General features: G+C 53.7%; 1 protein-coding gene across 2 annotated transcripts in view; it reads left to right on the forward strand.

Annotated features, from left to right (window-relative positions):
* The window catches only part of PHF21B (PHD finger protein 21B), an 81574-nt gene that overhangs the window by 2346 nt on the left and 53536 nt on the right, over positions 1 to 25692 (forward strand). The window lies entirely within an intron of this gene.

Consider the following 25692-nt stretch of genomic DNA (forward strand, 5'->3'; position numbering starts at 1 on the left):
CCCCCGCCCCTTCCCCAAGCCGAGAACTTTGAGCAGCGCAGCCAATGGCGCTCTCGGGCTCCGAGACTGGCGGGGGCTGGGGCGCCGGCTCCGTCCCCGCGGCCCCCTCCTCCCCCTCCTCCCCCTCCCTCCGTCCGCCCCGCGGGCCCGCTGCCCCCGCCCCGCCTCGCCGAGCCCCCCCTCCAGCCCCCCGGGCCTTCGATCGCGCTTCCTTCGGAATGCCGGCAGCCGGCGTCAGCCTCAAACTTGGACCGCACCCGCCCCCGCCCCCGCCCCCGCCCCCCGATCCGGTCCCCTTCTCGCTCCCTTAACTCCGGGTCGGGGGCGGGCCGGATCCGAAGGCCCCCCCTCTCCCCGGGGGGATGGTCGGTGTAGGGGAGAGAGGTGGACGTGGCTGGCGGGGGGTGGTGACGACCCCGGCGAAGGAGAACTCGGAGGCCGGGTGTGCGTTTCGAGTCTTTTTAAAGTTGCAAAGTGGTGGAAGGGGGGCGTGCAGAAGAGAAGGAGGGGGCCGGGGGCTGCGGAAAGAAAGACGGCTGTGGCCGCGGGTCGGCGCCTGGTCGGGGGCGTTGGGCTGGACGCACGGGTGGGGACGAACGCGTTAACCCCTTTCCCGCGGTGCCGCGGCCCCCCTCCCCGGCCGCGCGCCCCCGCCCGGGAGTGGAAGCTTCCATTCCCGCCGGAGGAGGGGGGGGCGCCTGGCGCGCGGCTCGGGCGAAGTCGGGGAGTTCGCGGGGGGGTGGGGGAGCGGGGAGGGGACCCAGGCTGGGCATTACCATTTTGATTGCTTTGATGCCATTTTTGGAGGGGGAGGGGTTGGGAGACCCTTCTCCGCTGAGCACAAAGATGTTTAATCACTGTGTGAAATCAAATCAGATACTTAAAAAAAAAAAAAATCCATCACCAAATCTGGTACCGTGTGATAGCTGAGGGTTCCTAAGCTCCCTTCCCCCCCCCACCCCCAACTGGGTAAAACGGCAAGTTGTTGACTCTTCTGCTCGGAGTAGAAGATTTAAAAGAGAAAATTCCACTAAGCCGGCAGCTTTCTTCGCAACAATGTCCCTTTATGTGTGCTTCTACAATACGTGGGAATAGTTTTACTATTTGGAGTGGTTTTCGGAGCTTAGGTTTGCTCCGTTCTGTATTGTAGCAACTATTTCCAGGCTGTTTAAATTTTTATGATGATAGTAAATGAGTAGCTATTTATTATCTGTCATGCCTGAATTTAGATGAGGCCGGGGAGAGAAACATTTGAAAATCGTGTTTGAAGGTTGCGGGTGCCGCTGGTGGGGGCGGGGGGGGGGGAGGGGCCGTCCTACTCCGGTCTGCCTTTGCCTTTAAATCTGAACTCGGAGAAGGATGCTGCTGAACGGAATGTACCTCCATCTTTTTTGTGTGTGTGAGTGTGTGTTTAAAAAAAGGAAGAAAGAGAACAAGGAAAACTTTTGTTCCCTGACCTTTTAAAAATATTTCTCTCTGAAATGACTAAAAATAACGTCTGGGAAGCGGCCAGCGTTTGTCCTGGCCATTGGAACTTGTGTTTGTCGCTGTGAGCGTGTTGTTTTTCCTTTTTCCTTTGTGGCATTTTATATACCAGGGGCTCATAAAAGAGGGAGGGAGGGAGCTGGGGCCGTGGTGCAGCATGCTAATAAAGCTGCCTCGGCTCTCCCGAGCTCCGCGGTGGAATCTTTCAGAGGTCACCTATGAAATGAGTTGGTAGACTTAACATTTACTCACCTCTGTCTCCTTGGGAGAGTTTGGTGGAGATTGGCAGCTTGGCTGGGGAAAGGGTCGGAGGGATGAGCCCTTGGAGGGGATTAAGGGCTGCACCGGGGGTCTCTCGAAGAGGGGTGATGGGCTCTGCTTGGTTATCCCCGCACCGGCCCAAGGAGCTGGAATGGACGATCAGAGCTGAAAAAGCCAGTAGCGTTTCAGAGTTTGCTTTCAACTCAACAGAAAAGTAAGGGTAGTGTCGTTTGAGAGATTTACTTGGAGAAAAACTCACACCATCTTCCCCTCTGGAGATGTATGTATTTCTGTCCTGCTGTCGCTTGGACGATGGCATATAAAGGTTAAGTTTCAATTAAAAGTGCACATGAAGGTGATGAACTGGTTAGTAAAACGGATGGATGACCTCATTATCCACATTTGTTAGAAATACAATAGCAACGAGTATTATCTTTTTGGTGCCTAGCCGTCAATTTCCCATTTGTGCCCTTGGCACTGGAATTTTTTTCAGTTACTTCTGGAAGCATGATCGAGGGCCTGAAGATGTTTTTCCAGGACTCCTAGGAGTAGATAGGTTGTTCGTTGGTCAGAAGTAGAGAGATACAAATTGTGTGTGAGTGTCCAGCATTTCTTCCACCATTGCTGTACTAGGGGGTAACTGGGAAACCAGCATCTGTAGGACCTTGCAGTTTGAAAACAGAGTTCACTTTTTTTTTGTTCAAAAAAAAAAGAGGAAGCTGCAGGTAGTTGGTCAGTAGCCCGTGGTGGCCAGGCTGTTTGAAAACAGAGTTCGTGTTTTTTCTTTTTTTTTAAAAAAAGCAGGAGCTGTGGGCAGTTGGTCAGCAGCCTTCAATGGCCAGGTTGCATTCCTGGGTGGCCCCCCACCACCACTGGGCTGTGACCCGGATGGAGGAAGGACCCCTCGTCTTTAACAAGATATGATGTGTGAAGACTCCATTAGTTGCTCCAGTGGTTTTACGCCATGAATTTGCAGCACATGCAGAGAGGCAGTAACATTTTTATCTAAATTGTCAAGCAACAAGCACTTCCGTGTAAATAACAGGCCCATCATAAATACTGCAGGGTTTTTTTTTTTCCTTTCCTTCCTCTTCGGAGTTCTCAGCACAACACTTAAATGCCATGTGAAGCAGGCATCTTCACGCAAGTTCAGCTTCACCTTGGAGTGAGAGGACCTCTGGTATGAACTGCAGGCCGTGCTGGTCTGGCAGAGAGACCCCCCTCCTCCCCACCCCACCGCCCAATGAACTTGGGGCCTTGCATGCTGCCCGATGCATCGATTTGATGAACTCTGGATTCTGAGGGGCTGTCCTCAAGTACAGCAATAAAAATACGTCTTCTTGAAAGGTATTATGTATGTGGCATTTGCTCAGGCACTGAATCATGTCTTCACTGTGATTCACTAGCTACGGTGGACACCCAAGGGGTCCCACGGTGGAAGCGTTCACTGAACAGAACTGCAGGGTGGGTCTGTTCTGAACACTCCCCAGTTGTTTTCAGCCCTTCCATTAAAGGACATTCCATTCTCCAGGCTCCGACCCTGTGTCTGCACGAATCCAGGAGGCTAAATGTCAATCTTTCTCACCTAGAGTGCAAGATGTCATTCTTCAAACAGCACCTTTACAGGGGAAGGAGAAAACTGATGCTTTCTCCATCTTTCATAGTCTGGAAATGAGCGTAGGGTTGAGACAGCAGGGGCTCAGTCCTGGCTTTCCCCAAGTGCCCCCTGCTTGGCCGTGACCCGTTACTCCCCCCGCCAACCCCCGCCATAGCCAGTCTCTAGGACCCACACTTTTATCCAAGGCGCTGTTTTCCTGGAGTCTTCTTCCCCTCCATCTTTCCACCCCTCTGGTCCCTCCCCCATTATCTCTTAGCTGGAAGATTGCAGTAGCCTTCTCACTGCATCCACTTTAAAAGCATTATTGAAATAGAATTCAGGTATTGCATACTTCACCCATTTAAAGTGTACAGTCAAGTATTTTTTATACCTTCACAGATATTTGCAACCAATCACCACCATCAGTTTTAGAATATTTTCAGAATATTGTTATCATTCAGTCGCTCAGTTGTGTCAGATTCTTTCGACCCCATGGACTGCAGCACACCAGCCTCCTCTGTCCTTGACTATCTCCCAGAGTTTGCTCAGATTCATGTCCATTGAGTTGGTGTTGCTATCTAACCAGCTAATCCTCTGCCACCCGCTTCTCCTTTTGCGTTCAGTCTTACCCAGCATCAGGGTCATTCCCACTGAGCCAGCTCTTTGTATCAGGTGGCCAGAATACTACTTCAGAGTATTACCCAGCCATTGTTGTTGTTCAGTTGCCAAGTTGTGTCTGACTCTCTTTGACCCCACGGACTGCAGCACGCCAGGCCTCCCTGTCCATCCCCTTCACCCGAAGCTTGCTCAAACTCATGTCCATTGAGTCAGCGGTGCCATCCAACCATCTCATCCTCTGTTGCTACTTTCTCCTCCTGCCCTCAGTCTTTCCCATCATCAGGGTCTTTTCCAGTAAGTTGGCTGTTCGCATCAGGTGGCCAAAGTATTGGCGCTTCAGCCTCAGCATCAGTCCTTCCAGTGAATTTTCAGGGTTGATTTCCTTTAGGATGGACTGGTTGGAGCTCCTTGCAGTCCAAGGCACTCTCAAGATCTTCTCTGGCACCACAGTTCAAAAGCATCGATTCTTTGGCGCTCAGCCTTCTTTATGGTCCAACTCTCACATCCATACATGACTACTGGAAAAACCATAGCTTTGACTAGGTGGACCTTTGTTGGTGAAGTGATGTCTCTAAGAACAAAATAATTCCACTTGCAGCAATGGAGATCATCATACTGAAAAATCAGTAAAAAAGACAAATGTGTGATATTGCTTATATGTGGAATCTAAAAAATTGGTGCAAATGAAGTTCTTTACAGAACAGAAGTAGAGTCACAGATGTAGAAAGCAAACTTATGGTTACCAGAGAGGGAAGTGGGGGCAGAGGGGTGGGGTAAACTGGGAGATTGGGACTGACATGTACAGAGTACTGTGATGAAATAGATAACCATTAAGGACCTACTGTATAGCACAGGGAATTCTACTCAGTACTCTGTGGTGACCTATGTGAGAAAAGAATCTAAAAAAGAGTGGAGAGAGAGATATATATATAACTGATTCCCAGGTGGCTCAGTTCAGTTCAGTCCATTCCCTCAGTCGTGTCCGACTCCCCATGACCCCATGGACTGCAGCAGACCAGGCCTCCCTGTCCATCACCAGCTCCCAGAGTTTACTCAAACTCATGTCCATCGAGTCGGTCATGCCATCCAACCATCTCATCCTCTGTCACCCTAGGTGGCTCAGTGGTACAGAATCCGCCTGCCAACGCAGGAGACGTGAGTTCCATCCCTGGGTTGGGAAGACCCCCTGGAGAAGGAAATGGCAACCCACTCCAGTATTCTAGCCTGGGAAATCCCATGGACAGAGGAGCCTGGCGGGCTACAGTCCATGGGCTCACAAGAGTCGCAGACGACTTAGCGATGACTAAACCGCAAAATCAACATAACTGATTCACTCTGCTGTACAACAGAGGCTAACAGAACATCGTAGATCAACTATACTCTAATAAAAATTAAGAAAAAACGTTGAGAACATTTTCATCCTCTCAGTAAGAAACCCTTTGGGTCTCACCCGTCCCATCCCCGCACCAGGCCCCAAGCATCCACTCATTTACTTTCTGTCTGCAGGTCTGCTTTCTGTCGCTGTAGAGTTACCCGTTCTGCACGTGCACGAGTGGAATCGTATCGTGTGGTTTTATCTGTTGGGCTGCTTTCACTGAGCAGAAGGTTTCAAGGCCCACCCAGGTTGTGGCGTGTCGTACTTGGCTCCTCGTTATGTCTGAGTGCCCTCCGTCGTACGGGAGACCGCGTCCTGCACCCGTTCACCAGCTGATGGGCACTCGGATGCTTCCCCCCCCGCCCCCGCCCCAGGCTCTCGGAAGAGCGCACCACATTTCCTTGGGCCTCTGCGGTTCATCTTCCATTAGCGTGAGCGTCTTGAAACCAGATCGAGATGACAGTGCTCCTTGTGGAAGCCCTTCTGGTGGTTTCCCGATGCTCTGTGGGGGCTGGCCTTGCTCGGCCTCTGCGCTGGGATCCTCACCTGCGCCCCCCGACCCCCGGCACAGTGCTGCTCCTTGGCCTCGGGTACCACAAACATCTTCCACTCTGGAGACCGCCGACCATCACTGTCTTCATCTTTTCATGGAAGTCCACTGTCCCTGCTAAACCCTAAGCTCCCTGAGGGGCGGGGGCTGTGCTCTCTGCCCCCTCCCCCGGGTTCCGAGGGCAGTGCCTCGTGGTGCTGCATGCATGTTGGTGGAACAGGCAAATGACTAAGAAGATGGATGTGCGGCTTGGCGGGTCAAGCAGCCAGCCCCAGAGGAGTCCCCGGGAGTTGTCCTCTGTAGGCATGCAGTAAACAGATTTTTAAAATCCTGTGTTTGGAATGAGCCGCACAGAGATAAGACTAGCAGCTCGCCTGGTCTTGGAAACCTCACAAGGGAGTGAGGTATGGATGACCATGTGTCAAGGGAATTCCAGAAAATTCTGTGAAAACCGTGCTGTGTAGGCCCCTGGAGATGAGAGACACCTTCCTGGTGGAGAAGGGGCTTCCAGGATGCCTGGGGTCGTGCTGGGAGGAGCTGGTGCCCAAGCTGAGGGCTAATGGCCCAAGGAAACCGGGAGGTGCTGGCGAGTTTCTAGCAGTTGAACCGTGGAAGAGAGACAGACAGACAGACAGCAGAGAAGGCAGGCTGGGGCTGGAACCAGGAAGACACTGAAAGCTGAGCAAAGGCCTGGGTTTTGTGCCAGGTCTGGGAGGCGACCTGGGGCTTTAGTTGTTGAGGGCAGCTTAGGAGGAGGAGGAGGGAGCAGGTGTGTTAGTTGCTGAGTCGGGTCCGACTCTTTGCGACCCCACGGACTGTAGCCCGCCAGGCTCCTCGGTGCATGGGATTCTCCAGGCAAGAATGCTGGAGTGGGTAGCTGATCACTTCTCCAGGGAATCATCCTGACCCAGGGATCAAACCCGGGTCTTCTGCATTGTGGGCAGATACTTTACCCTCTGAGCCACCAGGGAAGTCCGGAGGAGGGTGAAGGAGGGCTGAACTCACTCCTTGTGTGGCCCAGGCAGCTGAACGTGCGCCCTGGCGTCTGTCACCTGTGTGGGAGGCCCTTGCAGGGACAGTGACCCCCGTGTGTGATGTGGAGAGGAGGCTGTTGGACTTGGGTGACCAGCACATGACAGGCTTGAGGGCAGGGGGCAGTGTGCTGACCCTCCTCCTCCTGCCTTCAGCAGAGCTCCTTACCGCTGAGAAATGAGTGGGGGACGTTTCTAGAAGCTTCTGGAAGGTGACTCGGGGCAACTCTGCTCGGTTGGTTTAAGGAAGAAAAGTGTGCATGTCTGTACATGACACATGGTTGCGCTTTTATTACTGATTTTGTTTAGACTCTTTATAAATTGTATAATAACAAATAGTACAGTTGACCCTTGAACAACAGGGGGGTCAGAGGTGATGACCCTCCATGCAGACACTGTGCATACAGTTGGTCCTCCATATAAGGCAGGGACTCGGTATCCTTGGGCTCAACCAGCCGTGGATCACGTAGGACTGCAGTATTTACTACTGAAAAAGATGTAGACCCATGCAGTTCAAGCCTGCATTGTTCAGGGGTCAACTGTATATTGATCTGTGCCAGTACATATGCACGGTGTCTATGCCGTATATATAAAATCAGTTGATCATTTGTCCAGGGTTATATTATGCACATGAAAAGAAGGATTTGTTGAAGAAAAATAATTTACCTTTCTCCAGCTTAAGTAGAACCTTATTGAGGAAGGCAGCGGTTAACATGCTTCCTATCATTTCTGTAGCATTAGGAGCTCAGGGAGAATTCTGTTTTTCACAAAGTTTTTAGTGTGAAAGCAACACCTGCTTGTTGGGGGAAGACTTCCGCAGCGCAGGTGTGAGGGTCGTGGACCGTGACCCCTCTTGTGCCCGCTCCGGGCACGTGGCCCAGAGCAGCCCTGGCCCTGGGGTGTTCGTAGGCTGCGGTCTGTACACGCAGTGTGTGTAACTTGGAGAAACATGCCTTGTGGGCACGCTCCTGAGCATGCTGCCACTACACTTGCTTGTTACCCTTGACATTGTGTGCTGGGCACCTCTTGGAAACAACTCGGTTTAATTCCACAAGCATTTCATGAGCCCCTGCCTGGTGGGGGGTGCGGGGGTGATGTTGTTGGTAACAACAACATCTCATGGTGTGAGGCTTCACCCTTCCAAAGTGGTTTCACCGGGTCTCTGCTCACTCCAAGTTTCACAGGTAGTGGGGGAGACAGGTGTAACCCTTGTGACCTGTCCCGTGAGCTCTCTGCATGGGAGAGGTTTTGCAGCGGACTCAGCCCACGGCAATGTGCTGTGAGGAGGTGCCCGGGGTCGCCCTGAGGAGGTGACATCCGAGTGTGTGAGAAGCAAGATTCTGATTGCACACCCAGCGCCCGGCTATGTCCAGCACCCATGTTCTCCGGCAAGCCTGTTCCGACACCTCTTTGATGTACACGATGTGATTTGTCGGGGTCGTCTCATGACTTGACTCAGGCTGGGTGGGTGGGTCTTCCCTGCAGGGCAGGTCAGAGAAGGGCAGCTCCCCAAGGTCAGACGGCTCAGGGCCCCGAGAGGGTGCCCTCTGTTTCAGCCCCTGCCCCACCTCTAGCCGGCCCCCTGCCTCTGGCGGAGTAGCTTCCAGCAAGTCCTTGTGCGTCCTCTATAAAGCGGGTGTAGTGGTTAAAACTGCCTCACCGGGTTGTTGAGATGAATCCAGATCATAGATGAGCAAGTGTATCTAAACTACCAAGCAGAGCGAAGGGGTTGATTAGAAGAGAATTGTGTTGACTGCGGGGGTGCTAGTTCTTTAACCCACCTGCTGATGCAGGGAGGCGTAAGGGACATGGGTTCCATCTCTGGGTCCGGAAGATCCCCTGAAGAAGGAAATGACAGCCCGCTCCAGTGTTCTTGCCAGGAGACCTGGGTTTGATCCTTGGGTGGGGAAGATCCCCTGGAGAAGGGCATGGCAAACCACTCTGGTGGTCTTGCCTGGAGAATCGCATGGACAGAGGAGCCTAGAGAGTTAACAGTCCAAGGGGTCGCAGAGAGTTGGACACAACTGAAATGACTTAGGACGCGTTGGCTGCCTTGGTGCCCCCAGCACACGCCTGCCACACCCTGCCCTGGGCCTGCGGGGCTGGAACATTTGCTCTGTTGCTGGTCCCGCTTCGGGGCGTTGCTGCTCATGACTGCCGGTACGGTGGCGGTGCCGTCTTCTCTCCCAGTCCAAGGAGTCGACTTTGATGCGTGAGCCTCTTAAAACACCTGCTGTCGGAATGGTACCATTGATTTCAATTAACTTGGAGTTTTTTTCACTGCGATGACTCTGATAATAACTTTGGTAATCCCACGATGCCTCATTAGAGCTGCTGGCTACGATGATCAGCTCTGTGGTTTAGCAAGTTTTTTTCTCCAGCGCCTTTGTCTTTCCAGGACTGAATCGCAGGCTTGCTGCGGGTTGTCACCCCACTCATGTGAGTGATGCTGAACGTGGCCGCCGCCCGATCTGCCTACTGAAACCCATCACGGGGCCGTGCTCGTGGTGGGGGCCCTTCTGCGGGGGCAGTGTCTCAGGCATGCCCTGGCCACACAAGGGGAGCTTGAGGGTTGTGTGTTGGCTCGCGCTCCGAGGCCCCTGCCCCAGACACGGGAGGACTTTGGGGATACAGGTAGCTTTCTGGGGAGGGGGACAGCTACTATTCACCTCCCCCACCCTGTTTGGAATTTATAGCTTTTAAGGAAATAGGAGCCTGGATTTGATTTTCCTTGCGGTCTCTTGAGTTTCCTTAGTCCCACTAAGGAGGCTTTGGTTTGTGTTTTTTTGGCCACCGGGTGGCCTGCGGGATCTTAGTTCTCTAACCAGGGATCAAACCTGTGCCCCCTGCAGTGGAAGCTCGGAGTCTTAAGCACTGGACTGCCAGGGAAGTCCTCACAAGGCTTTCGGCTCTTGTCTCCGAGAGGCGTGTAAGAAACGGGTTGAGCGCAGGCTCTACGACGGGCTGGAGTTGTAAACTCAGCTTCGTGCTTCAAGGGCTGTAAAATAAAGTAACCAACAGCGCGGTGCGTGAGGCAGCCACGTGCCGGCCCATGGGAAGCGCTCCAAAGACCCAACGCGGCACCCGCCAGGATTAAATGAGACGAGACGTGAAGCTCTGGCCACGGCGAGTCCTCAACAAGTGGGACCTGGGCGTCACAGGTCGCAGCTTTCCCACCCGATGCTGACCCTGGGCGAGGCCCTGCCAGTGGTCTCCACGGACCAAGTGGGTCCCTATTGGCCCTGCCCTTTGTGGGGGTGGGGGCTGCCTTTTTGTTTGGGGGGTGGCGGAAGCCCAGAGAGGTTGAGCGGCCTGTCGAGGTCACACAGCTGGTAAGTGGAGGAGCCGCGGGCCAGCTCGGGGTCACGGTGGCCTCACAGTCTCAGCCCTGTGCTGGACCCCGCAGGGGAGACATGACGGCCCTTCTGGCTCTGTGTCCGAAGAGTTCGGAGTCATGCCATGCCTGGGCGCAGGTCCCAGTAAAAGAAAACGGGGTTAGGATGTCAGAGGGAACCACCCGTGAGTTCTCAGCCATTTGTGATGACGAGTGGGAGCTTCACGCTGAGTTGGAAGGTCGTGGAACGTTGGAGGGGCCGGGTACCCGGGGCGGGGGGGAGCGTGGGGCAGGCTGGGTGCAGAGAGGGGTCTCCGCAGTGGAGAAGCTGAGTCCACGGCAGGAGGTTTGGCTTTGACCCCCGAAGCAAATGCACCTCCAGCCTCGCTCTCTCATCCTGCTAGGGCCTGAGCCCCTCCCTGCGTGGCTGCTTCAGTTTTTCTTCTTACTATTATTGCTGTTGTTTTGTACGGGGGAGGCATCTTTTCATTTTGAAATGGCCTCTGTTCTCCAAGGGAATAAACATGCTTCCTTGAGTTTGGTTTTTTCCCCCTTCTTTGGGTTCATTACTTATTGTTTCCCGAGTGTTGCAGTTTCCTGAGTGTGGTGAGAAATTGCTGATGTGGCTTCCTTCCCGTGATGACCTCTGAGCGCCACCAGCGGGCGTCCCTGAAGTCTCAGATGGGCTGCGTTTTGCTTTCTTTTTTTTTTGGCTTGGCACCTGTGTTGGTCTTGTCAAAGTGCAGCAGAAAGAAGTACATCCATGGGGGATATTTTTCTTTTTTTTTGTTCAGGGTTGAGTGGTCCTCAGCCCCCAGTAGCCTAGGAGGGGCCGGTTGTCTGGGTCCTTGGTTTAAAGTGGGGACGATGCTGCTTCCCGGGCAGGGCTGTCCTGAGGGTCGTGAGGGCACGTGTCTTGCATGCTGGGTGCGATTCTCGCCTGTAGTGGGACAGCCGTTAGAGGGAGATGTTATCAACAGGGTATTAACAGTCACATGAGAAGCAGGGATCTGGTGGTGTCCCCGGGATGCCGCTGCCTGGGTAAGTAGCCTGGCACCTGTGGCTTTTTGTTGGCACCAAAGCCCTGAGTTCCTCTTTGTCTCCATGGACGAAGCTGGGATTTGTGTGTGTCCACAGCTGGGACTGGGCCTGAAGCTTGGGATTCGGTAGAGACTGAGGGCAGGAGTCCCCCAGATGTTGTCTGCCTGTGTAAAGCGTAGGGTAGGTGAGACTAGGGGGCCTTTCCAGGGTGCCTCCCGAAGCCCCCTTCTCCCAGCTGAAACATCAGCCCCGAGTCAGGGGGGTGATGGCGCTCGGGGGCCTCAGGGCCCCTGTCTTCCTGACCGCAGCGCAGCAGGAAGGCCGCTGGTTTTGTTTAAGCCACTGAATTCTGTTCGCTGCTGTTTCACAGGTGGCTTGCCCACATGAGTGGCTGCTGGGTGACATGTTCTGGGGTCCCACACATTGATGTTCTGGGGTCCCACACATGATGTCCTATGCCAACAGCAGGGCCAAAGTGGGCTCGACGCGGTGGTATTCAGACAGTGATCAGACTTTCAGAGCAGTTACTCCGCAGGCCATGGTGCATTCTGGAACTGTCTGTTTTATGGGACGTATTCCATCAGATTGACCTTTGATCTGTAGGTGGAGGTAAATTGCAGAAAGGTCCATGCCTGCACATGAGTCCACTCTTGGAAGTAAAGATTGGTGGTGGGTGTGTGTATGGCCAAGGTTGTAACCTACACATCACAGACAGGAAAGTATCTGACGGATTTTGCAAAGTCACCCTCCAACATAGAAAAGGTGATGATAAAAGACAGTAATTCGGAGAGGGTGGGTGTAGCTCAATCTTCAGGAGAAATCATGGCTGCCTTTCGATCTCTTGGGTGGAGGCAGCAGAAAGTTTCTTGAAATGGCAGATGTGGGGTGTCTCTGGGGGCCCCCCTGGTGGCTGCATCCCAGCAGGCTGTCCGTGGGGGACGCCATCATCAATTTGGGGAGAAGCTTTTTGCCCCAGGAAAGAAAACAAGGCAGGGATGGGGGGGTGGGGAGGAAGGGAGGGAGGGCGCTGTTTCCCTTTGATGTCACTCAGGCGGAAAGCCAATCTGCACATGTAAATGAACTTGAAAATGCAATTAAAAATATATACATATTAGAGACTGTGATCCAGAATTTAATGTGAGATGCAGGTTACCCAGTAACAAGCCGCCTTCCCTGCAATCAGTGGTACCAACTCTCCTCTGTGATGAATGCGTCTCAGAGTGATAAATGCACCCAGATGAACGCAGGATTATTCCTTAAGCTAGTTTGACAGCCTTCACCAAGCCTTATCTGCTCATATCACCCACCTCCTTCTCCCAGCTGTCACTGCGAAGGGGACACGGGCTCAGGAAGGTTCGTCCCCTTCCTGATGGGGATGGACAAGACAGCGGGCAGAGCAGTCACACGTGTTGCTGTGGACAGAGGTTGGGGGGCCCTGGACATTGTTACAGCCGCAGGCGCTGGGCGGCGGGCACGTTGCAGGGAGCCCCTGCCTGGGGCTGGGAGTAGGAGCTGGACCTGGGGGCCAGGCAGGTGTGGTGTTTGGGGCTGGAAGGGAGCAGCGGGGCAGAGAGCCCTGTGTCTCGGGCTCTTGGACGTTTTCTTCCGGGGCATGCCCACCGGCACGTGCAGAAGAGAACACTCAGATGGTGAGGGCGGCCAAGTGGTGACAATCTGGCACATGCTATGGGGCACCCACTCGGCGCTGGGCGCTGGGGACATGGCGGTGGACAGAGGCGTGCTCACAGTCCCAGAAGGGAAACAGATAACGGGCAAGAAACCTCATAAATGAGTCCCAGAGTTGGTGGGAAGGTGATGGGGGCTCCGGCAGAGGTAGCATGGGGGAGGTAGGGGGGTAGGCAGGTAGCTGTTTTAAATAGGGTGGTCGAGAGGGCCCTCAGGTGTGGCTCAAGGCCTACAGAAGAAGTTGGAGAACGGACCCTTGTGACTCCCTGCAGGAAGAGTGTCCTGGGCAGAGGGAACAGCCGGTGCAAAGGCCTTGAGACGGGTTGTGCCGGGCGTTTCTCGGGGAGGCCAGTGTGCCCAGGAGAGTCCGTGACAGCTAAGCAAGGAAGTCCTGGAGCGGATGGAACAGGGCGGGGACCGACCTCTCCAGACGGCTTGCCCCTGCCTTTAAATCACCGACTGGTCGCCATGAAGAACAAGAAATAGTTCTTTCTTTTTTTTAAAAAAAATTTGTTTGTTTGGTTGCCCCAGGTCTTAGTTGCAACATGTGGGATCTAGTTCCCTGACTAGGAATGGAACCTGTGCCCCCCGTACGGGGATCGTGGAGTCTTAGGCACTGGACCACCAGAGAAGTCCCAAAGCGGCCCTTTCAAGGGGCAGAATGTAGTACAGAAGTCGGAAGGTACCAGAAGGCAGATTTCAGCTCCCAGGCTGGCGAATTCTTTTTCTGAGGGCTCTGCCTGGGGATCGAAATGGTTGTTCTGGGACCTTCAACCACCCGTCCAGCACCTCATGGTAAAGGGGAGGGCGTACCAGCGGCGGCTGGATGGGAGGCTGGGCTGGCGGGCCCTGCACTGAGGTTTTGTGGTTCAGAAACGCCCAGGCTCATCTGGGGTTCCGTCCTGGCCCAATCACCGCCTGGGATGCCCTGCCTCTTGCAGGACTGAAGACCCTGACCCTGCGGGTGGGCCTGCTGGGGAGACATGCCCTGGGCCCAGGGGCAGCCAGGCCCGGCAGCACCCCTGTCATGCGGCATGGACCCCAGGCAGCCTGCTTTTTAAATTTTTTTTTTCAAGAGAGGCAGCAGCAGCTGCTGCTGCTAAGTCACTTCAGTCGTGTCTGACTCTGTGCGACCCCATAGATGGCAGCCCCCCAGGCTCCCTTGTCCACAGGATTCTCCAGGCAAGAATACTGGAGTGGGTTGCCGTTTCCTTCTCCCCAAGAGAGGCAGAAACCCCTGCTAAGGAGAAATCTGCAGTTTAGATGTGGGCAGAACATTCAGGCTTTTTCTAAATGCACTGGCCGGAAGGACACCCCTACAGCCCGGACCAAACCCACCTCTTCCGACTGCCCTTCCACAGCCCCTCCCCAGGCCCTGGACACCTGGCTTCCCCCTCATCGTCCAGGCCCAGCGGAAGCAGGCACTTGTGCTGACCTCCCAGTGGGGTCCGGTGTCCGTCCGCCGGCTCCATCAGGTTGGGTCGTGACCTAGTCATTTCCTGCGTGATGCTGACATTCAGAGCTCCCGGGCTTGTAGGAGTCTGATGGTGAGCCCTGAGGTCCAGTGAGCCCGCCGCCCTGGCGCCCCCTGAGCCGCCTGCTCCCCCCAACACCCCCACCCTGGAGCCCCCAGCGCTGTTAGAACTAAACAGTTGATAGTGGGGCTGGAGGGCCGTTGAGGTTCCTTAGGAGCCTTCGTTTCTTATTTAGATAAAGAAGTGGCCCTCAAATCTATTTCTGTAAATAAAAACAGTCCCGCCCCCCCTCACCCCAAGCCCTGGCCGAAGCCAGTGGCTTGTTGAAGTTAGTTTATTAATGAGTCTGCTGAGTGGGCCTGAATGGAGGCCACGCTCTCATATTGCGGATCTAATTATAAACACGAGGGACGGTACCAAATAAGCAGCATTTAAAGGGAGAAGAGTCTGGCAGCTCGGTTTAAAGTGTCCTTTAATGAACTTCTTTGGCACTTGTATCTTAGCAACACATTTTATTACATCCTGGTGCAGCTGGACTCGGGCACAGTAATTTATCCACCCCCAGCTCTCCCCCACCCCCCACACTGACTTTCTTTGGCGACTGGAGGGAGGAATGTGCTGACCCGATTTTCCAAGGCTGTGTTCACATCTCTTCTGCTTTGTTTAGTTGATGGAAAAGGCAAACGGGGTGCCCGGCGCAGGGCACCGTGCTGGCCGGCAGGAGGGGGATGGGCGCCCCGGTCTGAAAGGTGGGCGGCTGCCTAGGTCTATGGGGTGCTGCAGGCTGCCCTGGGGATGGGCTGAAGCTCTCCCTAATGCGCCCTGGGTTTGGGTATTTTTATCTGGACTTCTTTCCTGTAATGACACTAATTTGGCTGCGGCGGAAGTGGGGACATTTACAGATCTTTCCTCGTAATCAGCAGGCCTGTGAGTGGAGGTGGGAAGTGTTCTAGATGCGGGGAGTTGGGGCGGGGGGTGAGGGGGAGGGTCGGCAAGGAGCAGAAGCAGGGCCAGGGCAGGGACCTTCCAGCCTGGCTGCTCCTGAGCCCGGGGACCTTGGCTGGCTACTTCCCTTCCGAGTCTTAACTCTCCTGTCTGCTGGGTGAGGCTCCTGCAGCCGCTGTAACAGAGCGCCCTACGGCGGGCAGATCAAACATACTCTGTCCCGATGTGGAGGCCAGAAGTCTGAAATCAAGGCACCAGCACGGCTGTGCTCCCTCCAGGGTCCAGGGGAGGGTCCTTCCTGCCCCTTCTAGGTTCTGGGGGCTCCAGGTGTTTCTGGACTTGTGACGGCATCCCTCTGGTCTCTGTCTGTCTCCCCGTGGCCGTGTTCTCTTTGAGTCTGGGTCCTCCCTTCTTACAAGGGGGCTTCCTTTGTGGCTCAGCTGGTAAAGAATCCACCTGCAATGTGGGAGACCTGGGTTCGATCCCTGGCTTGGGAAGATCCCCTGGAGAAGGGGATCCACACTCCAGTATTCTGGCTTGGAGAATTCCATGGACTGTATAGTCCATGGGGTCTCAAAGAGTTGGACACGACTGAGCGCCTTTCACTTTCTTACAAGGACCCCACTTATTACATTTTGGGACCCTCCATCCAGTATGATCTCAACTAATTATATGTGCAAAGACCTGATTCCCAAAGAAGGTCACACTCTGAGGTTCTGGGTGGACGCTAACCCACGGCGTCTACCATTGGACCTAGTCACGCCTTCCTTGAGTTACGTGTGGGGGTCCCACTGCCCATCTCCTTCCCCTCCTGTGGCCCCGTCCCCTCCCAGCTCGCAGAGCCCAGTCCAGGCCCTGGCTCGTTCGCGTTGCTCTGCTCCCATCGCCACCGTCCTACTGAGCCTCTGCTCTGGCTCGGCAGGCAGGGCAGCGCTGTCCTGTCCAAACTCTTGTGGAATCCTCCCCTGGAGTGGGTGCTTCCTAAGACCTCAGAGGGTGTGGGGCTGGAGGGAGTTACATGGAGCTGAATTTTGGCTTAACCTCCAGCACTTTCTAAGGATCAGGAGAGAGTGTGTGGACAGAGCCCACTGCCCCAGGAGGTGACAAGCTCCCGTCGGGAGTGAGGGGTCCGGGGGGTGTTTGCACGTGGGGGGTTACACCAGGCCAGGTGGGGTCCCCTCTGCCTAGGAGTCGGCCTCTTTAACTCGGCCCAGCAGTCTGCCCTATGACCTGACCACGGCTCCCTCTTTTAGGTTGCTCACTGACACGTTTACAAAGTGCATTTTGGAAGAGAGGGCCCGAGGGAGGTGAAGCTCAGGGTTCTGGCAGCCCCTTCCCCATCCAGACCCCGCTGACCCCCTGGCCAGCACGGAAAAAACCCATGGGGTGCTGTCCCGTGTCCCCAGATGAGTCTTCCTGCTGTGCGCCGGGGTAGAGGCCAGCAGAGCCCAGAGGCAGGCTGCAGGAGGGGCCAAATGGGGCCCAGCTGAGGTGGGGGGAGGTGATGGAGGAGGGGGAGGTGATGGAGGAGGGGGAGGAGGTGGTAAAGGTGGGGGGTTGATAGAAGTGATGGAGCTGGGGAAGGTGATGGAAGTGGAGGATATGGGGGAAGCGATGGAGGTGGGAGAGGTGATGGAGGTGGAGGAGGTCAGGGAGGTCGTGGAGGTGGGGGAAGTGGTGAGCGGCGGCACAGAGCCGCCAGCCAGAACACGGCCCCTGGAAAGCTCTCTCCTTCTCTGGGAAGGCTTATTCATTCTCACTTCACCTCCTCGGTGCATAGAGGTGAAAATCCCGAGCATTCCTGACTGAGTTGTGCCCTGGCTGCGGTAAAGCCTGGCTGCATTGCTCTGGACAGTGGCCGAGGCTGTCCCCGGCCTGCGGGGGCAGGTCCCCTGTGACAGGCCCAGCCTGGACGTAAGCGGGGACCCGTGTCGGCCTCATCGTTGACCGTTGCAGCTTCCATTCGGGGGCACACAGAGCTCATCTTGGATGAACACTTAGAGGGCTTTTGTGTGTTCTTTTCTTAACACAGCATAGATTTGTTAAGTAACACTGAATTTTCTATTGTGGTAAAGTACGTATTACATAAAATTTACCATCTCAGCCATTTTTAAGTGGACGATTCAGTGGTATTCAGTACATTACAGCCATCACCCTCTTCTCCTCTGGAACTGAAACTCTGTCCCTACTAAACAAACACTAACTCCTTGTTTCCCTCCCCCAGCCCCTGCCAACAACCACTTTACTTTCTGTCTCTGAAATGGATGACCCTTGTTTGGTCCCTCATCCAAGTGGGATCATACAGTGTTTGTCCTTTTGTACCTGACTTCACTGAGCAGTGTCCTTGAGGTCCGTCCGTGTTGCAGCCTGTGTTGGGGCTTCATTCCTTTCCGTGGCTGGATAACATTCCAACCTGTGAATATGCCACCCATTCCTTATCCATTCACCCCTTGATCAACAGTGTAGTCATTTCCACCTTTTGGCTCATGTGAATAAAGCTGCTGTGAACGTGGGGTGACAGATGTCTGTTTGAGTCTTTGGTTTCACTTATTTTGAACACATATCCAGAAGTGGAATTACTGGGTTGGATGTTTGCTTTACACCCTAGACAGGCCTGTGGCAGAGAGAAGCCTGTGGGGTTTCCCAGGTCGTCCCCGACTGGAGACAGTCTAGGGTTAGCCCCCTCCGTCAGACTGACATCCCGTGATCCTGGAATGCCTAGTTTTGACATCATCACCTTCCAGGGAACTTGGGGTGTCCCTGCTGGCTTCCCAGCTCCTGACAGATCTCTGCCCCATGGGTGTGGGCATGAGTGGACGTGGGTGTGGGTCACGTGGATGCAGCAGAAGCATCCACCAAGCCTGTTGGCTTTCATATACACACTTCACAAAGGGGCGGGCACAGCTGCAAGACTTTCTCTCACTAGAGTTCTGTGCTGACGTTAAAAACATGGACATTCACGATGTAACCTGCTTATGGTAGTTTGTGCAGTGGTATAGTGTGTTATTTATTTTTCATTTTGTCTCTTATGATGATCAGTCAATGCAGATGTGGCACCAATTCCCCGGAGTCTTTTCACTCATTAACAACTCACGTTACATAGCGGCATTTTTGTGTATCCGGTATTGCCATGTACGTTAACCCATTGGAAGGTCATGTTTCATGGGTGAAAAAGCCGTGTCCACGGAACCGGAGGACAGGAGGTCCCGTGGGCTCGGGAGGCTGCTTCTTGGAGCCATTGTCATCCACCCGCCCACCACAGCCAGGTCTTCCCCATCCCCAGACCAAAAGGGCTCAAGGATTTCTGTTGAAAGTCTCCCCCAGCCTGCTCATTAAGCAGCTCTCTGAGTAGTTCCTCGGGCTAGGTTCCCGTTCTTTGCTGGTCTGGCCTGGCCCAGGTGAGGTCCCCATTGCCAGCATCAACCCAGGCTCCTCCCGAGGTGCAGAGAAGAGTAGTAACCCGCGGACTCTTCTCAGTGAACCGGCTTCTGGCATGGGTATCACTATTTCTTAAACTTTTGTTGTCTGGGCTCTCACAGAGGACAGAATGACATAAGGAGTAGCGGACAGAAATGTGCAGTTGGCTGTGATTATTTTGAAGATTAAGGAGGATGTCTGCCAGTGTTCCGTTTGGTTTGTGTGTGTGTGTGTGTGTGCGTGCAGATAACTGTAGTTTCTGTTTTCTGACCCTGAAAACTTCTTTGTGGTTTCAGCTCTCAGATCCCATCTCTGACTCTTGTTCATCCTATGATCTTGAGCGAGTTACTGACGATCCTTAGCTTCCTGTTACTCACCTGAGAAGTGGAGGTGATCCGAACACTTGCTTGTAGAACTTGAAGGATGAGGCTGAGTGGAGGGTGGTAGGCGCTCAGCAGAGAGCTTGGTGCGTGGTGGGGGGTCCAGAGAGGCGAGTTCTCCCCCTGTGTCTTGAGACCAGGCCATCATGCTCCACCGTGAAGCTTCCAAGACACCCATCTCTCTGGGTCTCCTGGCCTCAGCTCTCATCCCCACCCCCAGCTTCCTACCATCATCTTGCCCGTTTCGCCTCCTAAATATTTCCCTCACTTTTCTCCACCTCTGCTTGTCAGCAGCCTCCTGACTGCCTCTTGGGTCTGTCTTCCATACCATGACTAAGGTTGTCTTTTTAAAGTTTAGCCCTTACATGACGTTTCTGTGCTTAAAAACCATCTCCTGGTCCCCACCGCCCACAGCAAGAGCTTCACGTCTGCCTTAGCCTCTTGCCCCAGTGAGTTGAGTCTGAGGAGCCGCTGTGCTGAAGCTGGGGTCAGGCCTGGAGCCCCAGCCTACAGTCTGCCTCTGGCCCCAACTCCAGGACCACTGACAGGTGGGAGACACCCTGGGCACCAGGGAACACAGTCTGTAAGTCAGTGCCTAAGGAAGAAGATTCAGAAAGTCTTTGTAGTCAACGGACTGGCCCTTTCATTTTCTGGTTTCAGATCACTTCTTCAACCTCATCTCTTGACACAAAGCTGTTGACTGTTTCCCAGACATACTAAATGCCTGTGGGTCACTGCTCTTAGCCTAGGCCATTGCTCCTCCCTGGACTAAACCCTTTTCTCTTGAATAAGACACTGCTCATCCCCCAAAGCCCAGGTCAGCTCCTTACCCTCTAGAAAGATACCTCTGGCTTCATTTGGGTTGGAGGTAATGGTGGTGGTGGTGATGATGATGATGATGGGGAAAATAGGGGTGGTGAGGATGGTGGTGAAGGTCATGTCAAAGATGGTGATGTTGGTGGTGACGATGGTGATGATGATGGTGATAAAGTGGATGGTGAGGATGCTAATGTAATGATGCTAATGCTGGTAAAGGTGGTGGTGATTATGGTGATAATAATGGTAATAATGGTAATAATGATGACATCAGTGATGATCGTGCTTTTCACTATCAGCCACTTCCTGTGGCAGGTCTGAGTGTTTCCAGTGTAACTTACCGTCACAACACATCTCCATGAGGAAGCGTCGTCCCCGCTACACACTGGAGGAGCAAAGGCGTGTATCAGGTGCCAGGGCTGCTCAGAAGTATCTCTGCCTCACACACAGGCTCACAGCAGTGACGTGTGAATTACTAGACAGTGGATGTGCCTTAGAAACTGTAAATGTGATGGACATGCTCTTGCTGTTACATCCTAAAGACAAGAAGACAAGATGCTTGTGTAAAGAAAAAGCAAAAAGCTTGAAAAGTTTTGAAGTTCCTGAAATGGGCACCCAAACAACAGAGCCCCTTGTGTCCCAGCCGGGAACTCACACAGAGTTGATAAGAAGGTGGCACAAAATGCTGCTGACGTTACTTTTAAAAACTGTGAGGCTTAGATTCCACGTTTTGGTGCAAGCATATCTTTCCAGGCAGTTATTTTTGTGACATCTGATGTCACTCAATAGGTCTGAGCATTCCGGGTCGGCTCTTGGAAGCTGTCTGCTCCTCTTATGTTCTGTTGGCCTCCAGCGGGTTCCACTGATGTTCGGGAAGGAAATCACAGGTGCCGGAAATGATACATGATTTTTCTTGGAATTTAAGACTTTCAATGAAAAACAAGATAGTAATCTTGCCACCTTAAAAATGTACTTGATAAATTGTGGAGCAAGCTTTAACACAGATACGTGTATGTGTGAAGTACCTCCACTGATGTAATGGCCACGTAACGTACGTTTTTTTAACTCTCAGGTGGCCCTCTCCTCTCCACTAGTAATTTCAGGCTTTGCAGAGACTCAGGCCCGGCTTGCACCTTCACTCGGGGTCCTCAGAGGCTGCCCCTTGACCATCTGCGTCTGCATCTCCCAGGAGCTCGTTTGCCAGCAGAAACCTGGTGTCACCCCACATTATGGAACCAGGAGCTCCACCACTGGGCCCAAGGCACACTCCCCACAAGATTCTGGGGCCCCTGGAGCTCGAGAACCAGGGCTCTGGGTGAGGGCCACCCTTTCCCTGGCCACCTGATCGAGCAGAAAGGTATGGACGGCATGCTTCTTCAGCCCTTATTGAATCTTGTCTTCTTTGCGGTGGTGGTGATGGTGGTTCTTGTGGTGTTGGAGATGATGGAGATGATGGTGTTGGAGATGATGGTGATGATGATGGTGGTGGTGGTGATTTTGTGGTGATGCTGGTGATGGCTGTCAGCCCTTGCTGACCTCAGGGAAAGACTGGGGATGTTGGAGCCTGGAGGGAGAGGCTCGGCCCCGATCACTCACCTCACACGCTTGGGGAAGGCACGGAAACTTCCTGAACCTCGCTTTCCTGGCCTGCAAAGTGGAGGCAGCAAATACCTTTACTAGCTGTAAGGCTTCTGCAAGTATCAGCGGTTTTATTATTTAAACCCAGAAGACGATGCTGGATTCTAGTCCCGTGACTTCTCTATTCCAGGTGGAAGGAGGGCTAACAGTTGGTGAATAGTCTGGTGTCAGGCTGTTTTCACCTATTTTTGATGTATTTAGACATTTCTGTTCATCTGCATTGGTCCTTTCAGGATGAATTTTAATGCACATGTCTTTTAAAACTTAAAAAAAAAAAAGAATCCCAGAAAGGGCAGAAGATAATCTCGAGTCCTCATCACCTGCCCTGTGGCCCGGGTCCCTGGTCCCCTGTCCTGGCTCTCCCAGGCTTCCCGCTGGTGTCCACAGGGTCGCCGAGCTCCCCGGGCTGAGCGGCCTGGGTGGCTGCGCCTGCCCCCGAGTCCCCAGCCGAGGCCACGGAGTAGAAGGGGCCTGGCTCTCTTTCCCCATTTTAGGTTATTAAGTGGGTTTCCTCCCACCTGGCCCCGTCTGAACCCGATTCTGTTTTGTCCACCAGAACCTCATCTGCTGCCTCCCCTGGCTTTGATCTTGTCGTTGCAGTTGTGGTGTCTTCCGCTGCCGGCTCCCCCTTCACCCCAGGTGCCTCCTTCCTGCCACCGAGCCTGCTGCTCTAGTAGTGCATACTCACCCCTAATGAGATACTCAAAAAAATCAGCATTGATTTCTAGATAAAAATCACAATTAATTTTAAATGCCCTCTGTAAACCTTGTTACAAATAATTGCCAGAAACACATAAAGTCTGAAATTAATTAAAATCGACAGCCTCATTGGATGCAGGATGTGCGTCTCATTTTTTTAGTTATGTGTCTGAGCCTGTGTGTGGATGTCGTTTGGGCTGAAGCTGTGGCTCGGAGAATCCAGGCGGGAGGAGGAAGGGGGTTGCTGGAGGACGCTGGGCTGCAGCGGAAGGAAAGAACCTGGCTGGCAGCCCCGCCCCCTCTTTTGGTTGGTGGATGACCTTCCCAGCCTCAGGCTCCTCATGTGTGAAATGGGTTTAGTAACTGTGCCTCAATAACCTCAGATATGCAGATGACACCACCCTGATGGTGGAAAGCGGAGAGGAACTAAAGAGCCCCTTGATGAAAGTGAAAGTGAAAAAGTTGGCTTAAAACGCAACATTCAGAAAACTAGGATCATCCGGTTCCATCACTTGATGGCAAATAGATGGGGAAACAGGGCAAACAGTGACAAACTTTATTTTTGGGGGCTCTAAAATCACTGTAGATGGTGACTGCAGCTATGAAATTAAAAGACACTTGCTCTTTGGAAGAAAAGTTACGACCAACCTAGACAGCATATTAAAAAGCAGAGACATTACTTTGCCAACAAAGGTCCATCTAGTCAAAGCTATGGTTTTTCCAGTAGTCGTGTATGGATGTGAGAGTTGGACTATAAAGAAAGCTGAGCACTGAAGAATTGATGCTTTTGAACTGTGGTGTTGGAGAAGACTCTTGAGAGTCCCTTGGACTGCAAGGAGATCCAACCAGTCCATCCTAAAGGAGATCAGTCCTGGGTGTTCACTGGAAGGACTGATGCTGAAGCTGAAACTCCCAATACTTTGGCCACCTGATGCAAAGAACTGACTCATTGGAAAAGACCTTGATGCTGGGGAAGATTGAGGGCAGGAGGAGAAGGGGACGAGAGAGGATGAGATGGCTGGATGGCATCACCGACTCAATGGCCATGAGTTTGAGTAAATTCTGGGAGTTGGTGATGGACAGGGAGGCCTGGCGTGCTGCGGTTCATGGGGTCGCAAAGAGTCGGACACGACTGAGCGACTGAACTGAACTGAGCGGTGTGCATGTGTGTGCACTCAGTCATATCTGACTCTTTGTGACCCCATGGACTGTAGCCCACCAGGCTCCTCTGTCCATGGATTTTTCCAGGCAAAAATACCAGAGTGGGTTGCCCTTTCCTTCTCCAGGGGATCTTCCTGACCCAGGGATCGAACCCACCTCTCTTGCGTCTCTTGCGTTGGCAGGCGGGTTCTCTACCAGCAGAGCCACCGGGAAACCCCATTATTAACAACAGCCACCTCCCAGAGTCTCTGGTCGTGATGGTGCGGATGTGCTGGCTCGAAGTCAGCACTCGGGGTTTGTTATTCCCTCCGTCTTCCCCCTCGCTCTCCGTTCCACAAAGCGGCCTTGCTCGAGTTCTGTTGCTTCATTCATTCCCTCCCTCCCTCACTGCTGCTGCCAGATAAACAGAAGCAGGCAGGAAGCAGAGAGGGCAGGGACACCAGGCACTTCCTGTCATCTGGGCAAAAGCACCGGCCTGGGGATGGGGAGGCGACTTGGTCCAGGCCTGCAGACCCGGATGAGGGCTGTCTCCACGTCTCCACCACCCCTGTGCTCTTGAGGCAAACAGGGCGAAGGGTGCTGGCCGAGCTTCTGATCGCCTGCCCTCCTGAAGCAAGCCCCTCTCTCAGCCCCGGGGCAGTGTGTAGGGCGAGGAAATTCTTCTGCATGATTGCTATAGTAACTAGGCGCATTTATAAGTTGCATTCACGGTCAACCTTTTGTAGGCTTCCGTTCCAGAATTCTCAGACTGACTCCGGCGTGTCCTTGAGTGGAGCGCTCTGTGGCCTTCACGTTTCCTCGTGGCTGCCCGTGTAGCTCGTGTTTAGGCCCCTCCCCAGCCCGCTTCCTGGAGGCGCACAGGCCAGGACTGACTCTTAGGTCGTGCTTTGTACTGGCCACAGGTGGCTCGGTGGGTGCTTAGCATCCTCTGAGCCTCGGTCGCCTCGAGGAGAGTGGTACCGTCTCCTCGTGAGGCCACGTGTTGAGTGTTTGGGAGTGTTTCCTGAGATGCGAGATGCTGGGGAAACAGACCCACAGCACAGAGCCCCTGCCCTCGACAGACTCACGGGCAGGCCTGCTGGCAGATCAGAGCTCCCCAACTTGGAGAGTGCAGGTGGGGGGCTTAGACATCTGAGGGGGTCCTGAGAAGGAGCCACCGGTCCAGCCAGCGATGGCAGGAGAGTGCGTCCCCGCGAGGGAGGAGGTGACACGGGAACAGACCATGCGGCTCCCGTGTGAGTTTCTCTCCTCCCCCCGCCCTCTCTCCGTGTCCACTTCCCGCCTTCTCTTCCAAGTCCCCAGGTATCCCTTCCCCTGTCTCCCTCTCTCTTTGGAAGCTCTGGACAGTAAAGGCTGGCTCCACTTCAGATTCCTTCTGTGCCTTTGGTCCCAGAGATAAATAAATGACTCTGTTGAATCATGTCTCTGCAGAGAGTGGCTACAGAGAGGAGAGAACAAAGCTTGGGAGTTATTTATTTCTTGCTTTGCAGAAATGTTTATTGGCAAGCAACGCAGCAAGGTGGAATGGTTTGATTTGATTAGCAAGTCTAAATGTATTAGCAGCGAGACAGAAACGATATTACAATTAGTGGTAATTAGCTGTGCTGATGACTCTGGGTGGCAGCGCCGGGTGACAGATGTTGCTTCCTGGTCCCGGGTTAGACGGAGAGGGTACTTTCACCCTTGTGAAGAGACTCAGCTCCAGGGCAGAGATGGGGAGGCGGAGTGGTGCCCAAGACCCCGGCCCTATTGTCAGCAAGTCTTGAGTGATAGCTGATTAGTCGGATCAGAGAGACGTGTGTGTGAGTCCTGCTGGTACTGTGTAAAGTGACTTTGTGGTGTTGGGGGGCAGCGGGCTTGACTTTCGGGGAGCCCGAGCCCCTCCCAGCCTGCCCTGAGTCGACACCCTCTGATGACATCAGCAGTGGCTGGCTTTGTACACCTCAGTCTCTCTACAGGTCCTTGATTTAGCACAACCCCTCCCAACCCTGTTCATTGAGGTTTTCTTGTGGCCTCGCTCCCCAAGACCAGTGCCCAGCCAGGGCTGCAGCGAGGACCCCTGGGGTACTTTGCTAATGGGTGGTGCACGCCGATAGTGCTTTAAGGTGTTGGCATAGACTCAGGAGACACTCGAAACTATGTGACCACGTGCTGCAAGTCAGTTGACTTGAATGTGTGTTGTC

Source organism: Cervus canadensis, chromosome 21 (assembly GCF_019320065.1).
Source record: "Cervus canadensis isolate Bull #8, Minnesota chromosome 21, ASM1932006v1, whole genome shotgun sequence".
Lineage (NCBI taxonomy): Eukaryota > Metazoa > Chordata > Mammalia > Artiodactyla > Cervidae > Cervus > Cervus canadensis.